Source organism: Lycorma delicatula, chromosome 9 (genome assembly GCF_047948215.1).
Source record: "Lycorma delicatula isolate Av1 chromosome 9, ASM4794821v1, whole genome shotgun sequence".
Lineage (NCBI taxonomy): Eukaryota > Metazoa > Arthropoda > Insecta > Hemiptera > Fulgoridae > Lycorma > Lycorma delicatula.
In genome coordinates, this window is record NC_134463.1 from 112,063,103 (window position 1) to 112,079,234 (window position 16,132).

General features: G+C 30.6%; 1 protein-coding gene and 1 long non-coding RNA gene across 5 annotated transcripts in view; one reads left to right on the plus strand and one right to left on the minus strand.

Moving 5' to 3' along the window:
* Window positions 1-16,132, minus strand: part of LOC142330220 (corticotropin-releasing factor-binding protein) — a 395,376-nt gene that overhangs the window by 289,290 nt on the left and 89,954 nt on the right. The gene's annotated exons all lie outside the window — the stretch shown is intronic.
* LOC142330221 (uncharacterized) overlaps window positions 1-16,132 on the plus strand; it is a 373,896-nt gene that overhangs the window by 267,802 nt on the left and 89,962 nt on the right. For all 4 annotated transcript variants that reach the window (XR_012757732.1, XR_012757735.1, XR_012757734.1 and 1 more), the window contains one exon: window positions 13,157-13,397. This is a non-coding gene — a long non-coding RNA (uncharacterized LOC142330221). The remainder of the gene's footprint in view (window positions 1-13,156; window positions 13,398-16,132) is intronic.

Below are 16,132 nucleotides of genomic sequence, written 5' to 3' on the forward strand. Positions count from 1 at the left end.
TTTACTTCATAAATTAAAGATACCTCATTTAAGAAAATGTTTAAGAATGTTATAAATAAATAGCATTCCTTAGCAAAACAATATCAATTAATTTAACATAATTATAAATTAGTATAGAGTAAATATAAAAATAAAATAATAATAACTTGTGTAAAAGGTCGTGCATAAGTGTAATGGAAGTTAGTCATACATGCTTTTCCTCCATTTTACAGCAAATGCATTTGTTATCATTAACAATTCATAAAGACTCCATTAACTCTAGTCTAATTATGGTATTCATTAGAAGTGGATCTTATTATGTATATGATAATACTAATTATACCGAGGAAAATTGTAAATTGAAAACTTTTTATTGCAGAATGAAAATTTCATAATAAAACAATGACGTTAAAACAAATTAATATGTAAAATTAAACGCAGAAAAAAGTGCAGCATAACATAAAAAACGGTGTATCGTGAATAAAACGTTGTTTAAAGAAAAAATAAATAATAAAAAGGATAAGAAAATAATAAGAATGGACGTAAAATATAAGAAAACCCTTTTTTTTGAAACGGAACACATTTTGTAGTTGTTTTTACAAACCTATTTTCCTTCTATTTATCATAAAATTTGAATAATGTAAAAGAACATGTATTTTGTATTCTCATCTTTGCGCTCTACTAGACGTATCTTTATTTTTTTCTAAATGTAGGAGTACATTTTTGCACATAAAATGAAAATAGATTGCTCGGTGTATTGTAACAACAGTACACCTTCTATGATTACCCATATAAAAACAAAATAGTTGATATGGAACTAAGCTAGATACAAAAGCGCATCAAAAAAATAATAAACGCGCGCATTCACATATATATTTATTATTTTAATCTAAGAGGTATGTCCAGATTAACTGTATCTATTATCTTATTATACGTTATTACTCTACCACAAAACATTTAAAATGATATTATATACAGTGTACAAATAAGAATAACGGGTTTTTTAAGTTATCTAATAACTCTTAACTTTGACTAAGAGTAATGAATCACAAATAAAATAAAACGGTAACTCTTACACGTTTTCCTTACAAGTGTTAAATGCGACCACTTTTCATATCATTATATATATGCAAAACACAGAAGGCTTTCTGTTCAGTATTAGCCACCGTCTCTTTACACCACAGGGAACTGGCCGCATAATGGATGTTATTCAAATTGAAAAAAAATTATGACTGATGTTGACTCATATACCTCACATACTTTAATAAATAGAACCTTAAAAATTAAATAATGTATAATAATGGTATTATATATTCCATTTCTCTTAAGAAAAAATACTTTTTACAGAGTATCCCGAGAAGAAACTTTCAGGACATATTCTAATAGTGAAAATAATGAAAAAGATTCATATAAACATAGATCTGATTTCTATTTACTTTTTACTGGCTGTATTTACATTAACGTTCTCAGAATTTAATTCTCTATAAGTTTTGTTACTAAATCTTTCGCTTTATTAGTCTTTTAACAAAGCTATTTTACAACAAATCTAAAAACAAAATTTGTTTTCGACAATAAATTTTGTGTTTTACGTCGGATATGTTAAAACTTCTTTCTTTTCTATTTAATCTCTGGGAATTACCGTTCAGGTATTACTTCAGACGATGAATGAGAATGATATGTATGAATGTAAATAAAGTGTACTCTTGTACAGTCTCAGTTCGACCATTCCTGAGGTATGTGGTTAACTGAAACCCAACCACCAAAGAACACCGGTATCCACGATCTAGTATTCAAATCCGTATAAAAATAACTGCTTTTACTAGAACTCTCGACTTCCAAATCAGCTAATTTTGAAAAACGCGTTCACCACTAGATCAACCCGGTGAGTGGATGTCTTAAAACCTACTGGATTTTAGTTCTGAGACCTTTTTTCCTATTTCCAGCTTAAATTACATGATAAACCTCCAACTTTATCCCTTACTTTGGTCCCCAAAAATTACAGTAGGCTTCTTTTTATTAGAAGAGCTGAAATCCGGGCGAAATCTTTTGCTAGCCGTCTCGAAAAACAAAGGGTTTCTAGACCTATTTTTATATGAACTTTTTTCATTATTTTCACCAGTAAAATACGTATATCGGAAAATTTATTCGTGGAACACTCTGTATATAATATTTTTTGTAAATCAGTAGGAGAAATTAACTATAATCATGTAAATATCTATATTGTTGATATAACCTTATAGCTGATTTTACAATAATGTTTTACTTTTTAATAAAATTGAAATTAATAATATCATTCGATGCGCAGCCTCTTAAAAATGTTAAATGATCACCTTTTCCATACATTTGCTGATTTTCATAAATTTTTGGTTATTCACAAATATTTACATCGGAAGAATATTCATGAAAAAATGAAAGATTTGGTAAAATTTATTTCTGTTGTTAAAAACTGTTTTACGATCCTTAATTACATAATGAATTCTGTTATAAAATTTCCAGTAATAATTTGTATTGTTTTGACTGAAATTTAAACATAAATAATACCTTAAAAATATTTTTTGTGTAACAATATAAAATTATTTGAGAAAATATGTTTTATTTGCATATTCTGGATAAATTTATTGCTAAGAAATAAATTGCCAATTTATATGTTTATCATTCACTATTCCTTTAAACTAAATAAAATTTTCTCGAAGAATTTTTGTTTAAAGTTGACAAATTTCATTTCCACTTCGAATTTCTTACACCCTTCAAATTACATTTTTGAAAAGTCAATTTGTATTATTTTTCACTAAAAGAAAGATGTTATTAAATTCTTTCCCTAATGAGTTGAGCTAATGTATATACTCTATTATTTCGTTACAAAGAAGGGGGAATTACAAGAAGCACTGGTTTTGCTTTCTACGCGAGTAATGATGATACTAACGGTCCCAATATTCGGGAACTCCGAGTGAATATGTTATTTACAGGGCCGAATATCACCCATATTTCAGTGAATCTGTTTTATTGATATGCAGTAGTATATTCTGTTGAGTGAAAAAGGCATTGGGAAACCACTTCACACTTCTCTCTTCCTATTTAAAGATAAACGTTAAATATTATAAGCTAAAATTAATATTTTTTTACTAAAATAAACTCAATGTTGTTTAACAATTTGGCAATAATTAAAGTATTTCTTTATATGTTACGGAATGGTAAAGCCGGTTAATTTTTAGGTGGTAATTTTTAGGTTTGATAGTTCGAGCTCCGGCCGGATCAATTATAACATAACAATAACGGCCCTCAATATTATCACCGAATCACAATTTTGTTGTTTAGTTACTTTGTTTGTAGTTACTTTGTAACTAGTCATGCATCAAAAATCTTAACTAGAATTTTATACAGAAGAATTGAGAGGAGAGTGGAAGAAGTGTTAGGAGAAGACCAATTTGGTTTGAGGAAAAGTATAGGGACAAGGGAAGTAATTTTAGGCCTCAGATTAATAGTAGAAGGAAGATTAAAGAAAAACAAACCAACATACTTGGCGTTTACAGACCAAGAAAAGGCTTTCAATAACGTAGACTGGAATAAAATGTTCAGCATTTTAAAAATATTAGGGTTCAAATACAGAGATAGAAGAACAATTGCTAACATGTACAGGAACCAAACAGCAACAGTAACAATTGAAGAACATAAGAAAGAAGCCGTAATAAGAAAGGGAGTCCGACAAGGATGTTCCCTATCTCCGTTACCTTTTAATCTTTACATGGAACTAGCAGTTAATGATGTTAAAGAACAATTTAGATTCGGAGTAACAGTACAAGGTGAAAAGATAAAGATGCTACGATTTGCTGATGATATAGTAATTCTAGCCGAGAGTAAAAAGGAATTAGATGAAACAATGAACGGCATAGATGAAGTCCTACGCAAGAACTATCGCATGAAAATAAACAAGAACAAAACAAAAGTAATGAAATGTAGTAGAAATAACAAAGATGGACCACTGAATGTGAAAATAGGAGGAGAAAAGATTACGGAGGTAGAAGAATTTTGTTATTTGGGAAGTAGAATTACTAAAGATGGACGAAGCAGGAGCGATATAAAATGCCGAATAGCACAAGCTAAACGAGCCTTCAGTAAGAAATATAATTTGTTTACATCAAAAATTAATTTAAATGTCAGGAAAAGATTTTTGAAAGTGTATGTTTGGAGTGTCGCTTTATATGGAAGTGAAACTTGGACAATCGGAGTATCTGAGAAGAAAAGATTAGAAGCTTTTGAAATGTGGTGCTATAGGAGAATGTTAAAAATCAGATGGGTGGATAAAATGACAAATGAAGAGGTATTGCGGCAAATAGATGAAGAAAGAAGCATTTGGAAAAATATAGTTAAAAGAAGAGACAGACTTATAGGCCACATACTAAGGCATCCTGGAATAGTCGCTTTAATATTGGAAGGACAGGTAGAAGGGAAAAATTGTGTAGGCAGGCCACGTTTGGAGTATGTAAAACAAATTGTTGGGGATGTAGGATGTAGAGGGTATACTGAAATGAAACGACTAGCACTAGATAGGGAATCTTGGAGAGCTGCATCAAACCAGTCAAATGACTGAAGACAAAAAAAAAGAAAGTTACTTTGTTATGATTCCATGTTGTAAGAAGTTATTTCGACACACAGTGCATGAACAGTATGCAGTCTAAAGACTCTACTGTATGAGCTGCCTAAAGAGGCTCTGAATCAGTAAATCTGTATTAGATAATTGAAAACATCCGGAACGTTGTAAATTCACTTAAGGTACATGCTTTTGCATGTACCTTAATTTAAATTGAAAATTTAAATTTCTTTCAGAATTATAGTTTTGATATTCATATCTTTTTTCATTTTCTTTTTTTGTGTAACCTCCGGGACCACCGTTAGGTATTGCTTCAGAGGATGACATAAATGATTTGTAGCGCGTGTGAAAATGCCATGCCTGGCCCGGAATCGAACCCGGGACCTCCGGATGAAAGGTCGGGAAGCTACCACTCGCGCCACAGAGGCCGGCTGATATTGATACCTATTAACTGGTTAACTATTCAACTGGTTATACTTGTTGATATTATATTTAATTTATAATTAAAGTCTATTAGAAAATAATATTTTTGACAAATAATTTTGAAGTATGAATCCTTTGAAATGTTTTAAAAATAATATTTGTAATAGTTGGCAAATATAATGTTTACAAAAAATAATAATAATTTGTAACTAGTTACTGTGTTTTATTATTTTATTCTCTGTTATATTACAGATCAAATTGACTACTACAGTTTAATCAGCAGAATTATTGGTTAAATGATGATTTAATAATAACAATAATCCTGTCAAATAGAAGATAAATGAGGAAATAATATTAACAAAGTTGTACTTTTGTTGTTTATATTGTATGTTATATTAAGCGCTGACGTTAATACTTCTGACATCTTTATTAATGACGTATTATAATGCATCGGAATCAATAATTGAAAAACTGCGTCAAATTGTTAACGTATTTTTATTTAAATATTTATTTAAGTTATATTACAACTGAAATTTATAATGTTTAAGGATCAGTATTTGTGATAAATATTTTACATGCTACCTAATGCAAAGAGATATAAAAAGAAGTGTTTGTACACTTCTTTAGTACCACATAGGCTTTCTATACAGCTGATGGTAGCATAAACTTCTTTTAGAACCGATGCTAATAGATTTTTATAAAACTGTTTTATTTTACGGTGTATATACAATAATAAAAACTTCTTATATAATTCTACTAAGAAACGTATTAGTGAATTAATTTAGGGTATTGCATATCAGCATAACATTCCACCAAAAATGTGGGTAATATTTAACCTTACAAGCGACACCTTCTTTCCGATTAGTACAGAAACTGATTTTTTAATGAACGTAATGCTGTGAGATAAATCTAGTTAGTATTAGTTTATCAACCCACCGGCTTGGTCTAGTGGTTAACGCGTCTTCCCAAAATCAGCTGATTTGGAAGTCGAGAGTTACAGCGTTCAAGTCCTAGTAAAGCCAGTTATTTTTACACGGATTTGAATATTAGATCGTGGATACCGGTGTTCTTTGGCGGTTGGGTTTCAATTAACCACACATCTCAGGAATGGTCGAACTGAGAATGTACAAGACTACACTTCATTTACACTCATACATATCATCCTGATTCATTCTCTGAAGAATTATCTAAACGGTAGTTACCGGAGGCTAAACAGGAAAAAGAAAAGGGTAAAAAAAAAAAAGTATTAAAATCCGTGTAAAAGTAACTGTCTTTACTAGGATTTGAACGTTGGAACTCTCGACTTCGAAATCAGCTAATTTCCGAAGGCGCTTTCACTACTATACCAACCCGATGGGACATTCACTTATTCTTATGGAAAATTTACGAGTAGTGGTTGTTCGTTTGATTGGTGATGAAGATAAATATTTTTAAAACATACAAACAATACCAGTAGCCTTTTAAAAGATCTAAAATTAGATGCTGGATAAGGTGAACTCGTAAATTTTGCACGTTTAACTTCGATAAATTTTGAAGTGATTTTTTTAACGTATGTAAATACAAAAAATATAAGGATAGGGATGCACTGTTGACTTTTTGTCACGCAACTGTTTTGTTACCGTTGTCAAATCCATTGCGTGTAATGTAAGTACGCGCACGATACTCCTTTTAGTAACTCCGTCCGGCAATTTTAGGTAACGTTATTACCGCGCCTTTACGTTTATGTTAATCTGTACGTACTAGTAACTTTTTGTCACAATTTGTTTGCTATGCTATAATTAAACAAAACAGAGGTGAAAGTTCTCCCTGCTTTTTTAACTTAACAATATTGTAATGTTCTTGCAAAACGTTTTTAAAAATGTCGGCGGCTTCAAGTGTAGTAGTATTTTGTGAAGAAATTAATAACCACATTTTAATGAGGGAAGTGGAAAAGAGGATTGCTCTATTTAATAAAAACTTAAAGGGGTATTAGGACAGGAATTTAAAAAAAAACATGTGAGAACAAATCTGTACTTAAGTATTTTCTATCATTTGGGAGAAAATCTAACAAGGATAAAAAACAGAAACGGGCATGTATTGTATTTATTCATATTTATAATTATTTTTATTTTGTTTAATTTTGTAAGAAAATAATTAAAAACAAAGAAGAATTATTAATTGTAAGAGTACATAATACGACCGTCTCCTCAAAATCCATATGTACAAATTAAATATGAAAATCGTGGTTTTTAGAGTAGCAGTCAATCACTGTCCGAGCATATTTTGTGAGAACTCAAAGTTGATAGTATCAAAAAAGTCAGAGTATGCCACAAGCCTAAAGAAAAGCTTTCCAGACAAACCAGTTAAACTTTGTTACTACATTTTATAACCGATCAAAATTCCTATTCTTGAAATCGTTTGGGAAGTACGTAGGGTGAATCTGAAGTGACAAGAAATAGTAACTAAGCTGAGTCTTTTGACAAATGAGATTAAACTGGTTGAGTGAATTCGACACTATACAGATTGTTTCGGTTCCGCCTGGTAACTGATGAGCTGTGCGTCTGCGGGGAGATCCAGTCGAACGAACACATGATGTTTGACTGCCCTGCTTGTTGGGGTGTGGGGGGGGGGGCAGAGACCAGACCACCCTGGAACTTAGAGGTCAAGGGGAAAATTGGCCACTCACAAGCGACGAGTAAATCAATGTGGCGAGAGCCTGATTGTCGGAGACCGTGTGGGAGTTCCTTGATGCGGTTGTTATGTTCAACCGACATTAGTAGTTTACCTAAGGGAAAAGACTCTTACCGCACTGCTGTGTGAAGCTAACCTAGATATATATATATATATATATATATATATATGGCTGACCACCAGTCAATTAAGGCTCCAAACGCTTTAATATGGTGGACAGGTACTTGCTGGCATTTAGCGACTTAGGCGTGCAGCGAATTGCTGTCTAAACGAAGTAAATCTAATTTATGGATGTCATATACAGGGTCATCCACGGGAACCGGATGTTTTTAAAATAATCATAAAAAATTGAATATTTACTTTAAAATAGTTTTATTGGTACTGAAACACTTGTTAGATCAAAGCATTTGTTACTTACTCATGAACGAAAAATTATGTCCGGCAAGTGATGTCCATTTTGGGCAATACATTGTTGTAGCCTTTCACATTAACTGGCCTCGATTCTTTGCAGCATGTCTACATCAATCTGGGTGACGTGATGACGAATTGCGATCTTTAGGTCCTCCAATGTACGCGGTTTATTGGCGTACACACGCGATTTCAGAAACCCCCACAGAAAAAAATCACAACTACTCAAGTCGGGGAACCGAGGGGGCCAAGGAATGTCTCCCAATCTGGAAACGAACCGTCCGGGAAACAAGTTACGGAGAACAGCCATCGTTGCCCTCGCTGTGTGCGCTGTAGCTCCTTCCTGCTGGAATAACAAATTTTGAAAATCAATTCCCCGGTTTCGTAACTCAGGGATGAAAAATGTATTCAACATCGCAATGTAACGATCAGCTGTTACAATTACGGCAGCGTCATTTTCTTCAAAAAAATACGGTCCAATAACACCGACCTTTCCTATTGCACACCAGACCTTTGAGCTATGAAGTGGTCTCTCGTGAAGCCGATGTGGGTTTCTTTCTGCCCGATACCGGCAATTCGGTTTGTTGACGAAGCCATTCAGATGAAAATGGGCTAACAAATTTTCATTTTCTTCAAAAACGGTAAGCGTTTGTCGACAAAATTGTAATCGCTGCGTGAAATCTTGCTCGTTTAACTACTGCACTACGGCTATCTTGTAAGGATGGAAATGCAGGTCTGTATGCAGAATTCGTCTTACCGTACTTGTGCTCATTTGAAGCGCTGCTGAATGCCTCTGAATAGAGCGGCGTGGGCTTCTGACAATAGCTTCCCTTTCTCGTTCGATGTTCTCCGGAGTGCTAGCAGTTCGTCGGGGACCCGGTGGTTTTTTCTTCAATATTGAACCGCTTGTTCGAAGGTTGTTTACCCTTCGCAATATTCTGTTATGAGAAGGGACACTTGCATTACGATGGATATTAAACTGACGGCGGAAATCTCGCTGAACGGCAGTTACGGATTCGTCTTTCGCACAAAACTGTCATACGCGTACAGGCGTTGGTCTAGCGTCCACGGCTCCATCTCAACGACTAAAATGTAAATGCTATGAACAAAGGAAACGTCAGACACCAGCCGCGTGCCCCTCCCACCACGAACGCCCGAGTACAACCCAATTCAATAACATCCGGTTCCCGTGAATGACTCTGTATATATTTTTAGTAGTTGACGGGGTGCGTCTACCCGTTTTAGTAAATATATGACAAGTGAGCGGTTAGGATACGTAAGCCGATGGTGTAGCACCGCGCCTAGTCCGCTCAAGTTGTTAGGTAATTTCTAGGAGCTATTTAGGTTACTGGTCGCTAAACTGATTCCAGGCCCAGTAGTCGTTTGTAGCACAGACATTCAATCTTATCCTTTAAGGCGACCGAATGGGGTGGTGGCGGGAGAAATTCCAACCAAACCAAACCATACAGATTAGTAAACATTTATTTTTTGTTTACTATTTTCCGTCGAAATGGAAAAAACAAATGTATTTTTTTATCAATTGAATATATAGATTGTACAGTTATAGTATCAGTATGAAGTTTCCATTCAGCATTTTTTATATAATGCATTATTACATATTCCCACACAGTAAAATTATGGGTTTATTAACCCATAATAGTAGTAGAGTATTAATACTCTACTCAGTAAAAAAAAGTAATAATAAAAGGGAATAAAAATATAAAGAAAAAATGTAGTTGATACATTATATTAATGCAGCTATACTAGTTTTTAACTTTACTTAACTACAGAAGATTTTATTTAGAGTTTATACAATAAAATTTCCTTATTCGCGGGGTTAGAGATGGTAAAAATGCCGCGAATATGTATGCGGAACTAATACTCATTTAAGGAAGAAATTTTGTGCTTAAAGATTAAACTTTTATTCAAAAAAGGATCAGTATCTACAAAAAAACTGTATAAGATCATGGGATAGTTTTAATGCCTTCGGTAAAGGTTTCCACATTTAACTGTTTTCTAGGGATCGTATCTTTTACCTCTTCACGTTCATTACATTTTATGATATTTTTATTTTTTAATCTTACTACTTAATGTAATGTATGCGAATACGGAAAATTTTAGCCGTGAATATAAAAAAAAAAACATCGCAAAATATTACACCCCGAATAACGAAATCGCGAATACGAGAAACGCGATTAAGGAGATTTCACTGTACTAACTTTAACTAGATTTTAATTATAACTTAACTAAACTAATTTATGTAGGTTTTAATTTTGAATATCCGTCAGGGTTGACAATGTTTTACAAGCTACAAAATGCACTTTTTAAATGAAAAAAACTGGTCTGTTAATGTACCTAATTTTATAAAACCTAAAACTTACAATAGGAAAACTTAAAAATTTAAAAGATTTTTTTTTTTTTAGGAACACTGGATATTAATGGCCAGTGATACCGGAAATCAATTACTTTGGAGGGGGTACTTCTGTTATTCAGAATTATTTTAATTATATATTTTATAAATAATATGTACGTGAAGAAAATGACAAAACATAATATTATCCAGGATCAATGTAAAGTTAAATACATAAAATTTTATCGAGAAAGCCATGAAATTATTCAGTAGTAGGAGAACGGCATTGGAGACAAATGTTTGACTCTAACTGGAGTAAAACGTAACAATTCGATATCTAACCTATAGCAGCTGAGAAATAGCGTTAAATTGTAGATAATGTTAGTAAGTAGTGCCATTAATAACTGACGGTGGTGATATATTGCTGCTTGGTTATAGAAACCGGCATATTTATTTATTCTAAAAAAGCACTCACCATTTTGAAACGGAAAATTTTATGAAAAATCATTACGTAGAACTTATTTTACCTAATATTATGAAACTTTACTACTATATTTCATAAAATTCGGAAACTCGTTTAGCCTTAATTGCATGATTAACATAAGAAAAAGCATATAAAGTACCAAAGATCGATTTTTAACAGGACCTTAATTTGTTCAGTCAAACAATGCAGCATGATATTTTTCATGTCTTTTCTATACGCATTTAACTACAGCTTTAAAAAATGTACGTAATAAACAGTTGAGAAACTTATATTATCAGAAGAGATGCAAAAACTTTCTTATTCAACAATCAGGGATAAATACCATAGTCATTTTGAATTTAAACATTTCAGTGAAAGCGTTTAAAAGCAGAAACATTAAACGCTTTATTATTCTGTTCCTTAAAAATATGTCCATGGGCGGTAATATCGAATTCATTGTATTAAATTTTACGTTATCTTTATCTTTTTTCATATTAAGCGTATCTCTACCACATTTACTTGTTGATGCATTTAGTTATACTGAACAATTAGAATTAAAATTAAAAGGCTCTACATGATCCTAAGTTATATATTATGGTTTTTATTGAGACTGCCTAAAACGCCGACAAGTCTTTGTGTTATTAAATTTAAAGTTTTCCTTTTACTACGAAAATCATATTAAAAATAATTGTTTTATACTATTTATTGTTTATTTTCCCCTTAATGCTTTTCGTTATCATTTTTTTAATTTAAATTTATCGATTTACGTATTATTTATACACCTTTTTTACAATGTTGCGTATTGTGCTTGTTTCAGAATCAGATTGGACATTACGCTTAACGGTTTTTGAGAAAAAATTTGTTTTCCAATTTGGAGTATTTAAAAAAAATCTTATAAAAATGTTAATTTATAATTTATTTGGCAGTATTTAATATTTAAAAAATTAGTCTCTTTTAAGGAATATTAATTTTTTTTTAAATAAATAAAATTCTTTCAAATCTTAATCATTAATATTAAAAACTTCTCCGTGAATTTTTATAAAAGAGGAAAATAGCTTTTCTAATTTAAATAGTAATAATTTAAAAAAATTTATACCGGAGATTCCGGGTTCGAATCCCGGTCAGGCATGACATTTTCCACATGCTAGAAAAATTCCATTTCCATTTTCCACACACAAGCTTCAAGTTTATTTAGCGATATCATAAAAAAATTGGTAATAATTTAATTAAACAATTGAAAAACTATTACAATACGGGCGTAGTCACTTAGACTTAAACTTTAACTTTTGACGAATAATAAAATTACGATCAATTTTTTTTTTTTTTTTCATGAAACCGGTTTTTACCGGGGTAAAATACCGGTATTTTAGGTATTAACTATAAATAATAAATATTTTTTTTATTAAGGGGTCTCAACTCCTTTCCGATGTCCTCTCTTTGTCTGCGTAACGTCAAAGTCAAATATGAAGGGTGTATGAAGCCTAACCTCATTTAATGTTGTAGTGAAATTGTGCGTAGAGTTTTAAATGTTTAAACATTTAGATATTTTTTTCAAATTGGTGAGTTTCTTTGTCACAAATAAGTACGCATTTTTATTATATTTTATTTTTCAAAATATTTATATTTGTAACGTATATGTTTTGAGTTTTATTTATATCCATAATGAATAATGATGACTTCAAAGAGCGTAAAAAATCTGCCGATAATAATTCAGGTAGGTTTTACTATTTATATGATGAAAAACGTATTCTGGCAAGATTCAAAAAAATGTTCACGGATTATTAAAATTTTTGGAGGAAGTACAAACGGACTACATGCACATTCAAAATCACAACATAACATTAATTTATTGAAAAGAAAAGAATCCGAGACAAATTCTAACTCGCCTAAAAATGATATTACTAAAGCAAAGACGTCACGAATTACAGATTTTTTTAATAGAAAAAATTACTGTTTCGATAAAGTTTTATCCAGAATGACAGCATTAGATGGTTTACCGTTCAGAGTGTTTTGTAATTCAATTGAATTAAGAAAGTCATTAATTGCAAGAGGTTTCAAAAATATACTAAAATCTGTTAATACTATAAGAAGAACTTAGACTTGTAGATGTAGTAAATTGCAAATTGGAGGAACATGGATTAACTCTGAAAGAAGATATTGTCTGCTATATCTGCTATGACTATTTATCTAATATCGGTAATCAAAAATAACGTTAATGTATTTTTGGTCAGGTATTGCAATCACTAATTCTGTTTTGTTTTTCTTTTTTTGTTAGATGATATCGCCACAACTTCACTGAAACAGAAACAAATATAATAAAAAAACAGATGGCGACATCGGTGATGCTAGGGACCTGCCAACAAGCAGAACACCGTATGATGATATCGCAATATAAGCTTAAAGCTAGTTTGATTGTACGTGGGATATGGAAATTGAATTTTGTAGCTTATGAAAGATGTCATGCCTGACCGGGATGCGAACCCGGGACCTCCGCATGAAAGGCGGAGACGCTACAGGTAATTTCATCTAAAAATTTAAGAAAATTAGCTTAAAAAACTTAAGTTCGTATTATAAAACTCTCTTCTATATTCTAGATAGCCTTAGCTTACACTCAAAAGAACTTGTTTTTCTAAACACTTTTCAGTTTTTTAACGCAAGGTTTGTCACTTTTGCATTTCTTGCAAGCTGCTTTTTGTTGCTTTTGAATGGGCAGTATATATATTTTTTTCATATAGGAGTAACCGTATATTAAATTTAAAATAAAACAATAAAGTAAGATAAATATCTACAATAACCCCACTAAAAATTAAAAAAAAAACAAAATCAAACTTTTTAAATTCATTTTTATTTAATTCAGGGTCAAATTAAACGTTAGTGAATGTTATTAAATTGGCAACTGTATCTTAAAAACGAAATATAAAAGTAATTTGATATTTTTAATTTGGAGTAGTTATTTTTAAGTGTTTTTATTAATTTATTTTTGTGATATAATTTTGTATTAACGTGTTCTTTTTATAATTAATTACGTAGTAAAAGGTAGAACTTATAATTTTGTTTCTTTAAGGAGTAATTTTATTACTGCCTGATCATGTCGTATATATTTTTTGGAATAAAAAATCTTTCAACGTCTCTTTCAAGTTATCGGAAAATTACTATCCATTTATTTTTGAACGATTTCTCCACAGAAGATCAGTTTGTATTATGTGTAGAAATAGTAAGAAGCACTTGTTTTCAAACATTGTTCATTCGTTTATCGGATTTATATATACTGTAGGGGACTTATTATCATCATCCCTCCTTTATTTCTTGCTTTTCCACTACCATACCGATTTATCGGTATAAAAAAAAGTATACAAATTTAAAAAAAAAGAATAATAATTTTGTTTAAATTAAAATATAAAATAATATTTGCAAGCATCCAAATTTTGCATATTAATAAAGTCAAGGAATCAATCCTAGACTTAACAAATGAATAAAATATTTTTGAACAATAAATAATTGAAGCTTAAAAATCAATTAATAAAATGAAAAAAAGTTGAAGCATTAGAAATGTTAAATTGGAATAAAGGACCTGGAAGATAATACCGATGACCCAAATTAAGGAGTTGACCTATTTAAAAAAGGTGAGATGAAAAAAATTACTTTTGTTCCATTTAGATCCAATTAACTGAAAACTATAGTTTTTTTTTTTTCATAATATTTGTCATCTTTTAAAAATCATAGAATATTAAAAGTTTAAATTGTGTCTATAGAAAAATGCCTGTAGAAATTTTTGGTAAAATTACCATAGAGATAGGAGTAATTTAAATTAAAAAAATTTAAATCAAGGAATTATCACAAACATTCTTATTAAAACTATTATTTTATATAAGTAAAATCATTTACAGCAGCTATTCTTAACAGTTATAATTCATAGCACACAAACAATCCCGAAAAAAATTCAAATATGTAGACTTAGTGATTGCTAAGTTTTCATATGGTAGTAATTGGCAGAGAGAAGAAATGTCGGTTACCAGTTCCTTTAAAGTTATAGAAAGCCTTTGAATTTCTTCAGTAATGTACTGCCATTACAGGTCTAAAACGCTTTATAATGATGAAGTAACTGTATGGACAGTTTTAACAGCATCCTAGATCAGGACCGTACTCGTCAAACGAATTTTATGCCCTAAAGAGTATTCTCAGAAAATTAAATGAATTTGAAAGAATGCATATTCATAAAAATTAATTCCCTAGTAACATAACCTCGCATTAAAAGGTTCTCTGTACCAAAGTTTACACATTAAATATGATTAATATTAATATGATTAATCTAATATATGACTATTCTGGTCGAGCCCAAAGTTTAAGATTGTAGATAGACCAAACTTAAATTGGATTTTGCTTAGTTATACCGAACTGAAAACTTGAATGTATAAACTTTCTGCAGAAAAGTGTCTAAGACTGTATTCCAAGAAATTTGTTATTACTATTTTTCTTTAAATCAATTTTGATTCTTTGAAAATAATACCAAATTAAAAACAAATTATAAACTTAGTTATCCATAATGTAGCACCAAATTTAAAGAAAAATTAGAAAATGTGTTTTTTTCTTTTTTTATCTTTTGAAATAAATTTATTATTATTTTTTTTTTATTAATAGAAATAGTCTTAAAAAAGAGCATTTCATCTTAATAGCTTCACTTTACAGCAATAAGTGTGAATGAAAAGGCCACATCCAACAGCGAAGTGAAGAATTACTCTATGGCAAATAATCAAAAACTTAAAATTTTCCAAACATCCTTGTAATTTTTCATTAAAATTATTACCTTTATATTTTCTTGGAGAAAGTTTTACCTTTATAAAATAAAAAATAATTTTATTTATTGAATTTATTCGTAAGTTACGCTAGTCAAAAAAAAAAAATACAAGCAAACGGGGAACCTACGGTTATTATTTTAAATTGCTTAAAAATACTCTTTTGAATTTTTTCATTAAAATAGTTTGTAGGATTATTATAAGATATTATTTAATTTTTAAATGTCTACTACTGCATAAAATATTAAACAGTTGATTAATCAGTTATTAAATCACTTTTCATATAATCTGCAGTTTTATAATATATTACGTTTAAAATATAAATATATTATATTTATATATGACTAGAATAATTTGTTTAATATAATAACCTTGAAAGAGGCGAAAAAAAGGTAAAAAATCTTCGAAAAACGATTGCAAAATTTTCCCATTTCCGAATATAACCAGATATTCATTCG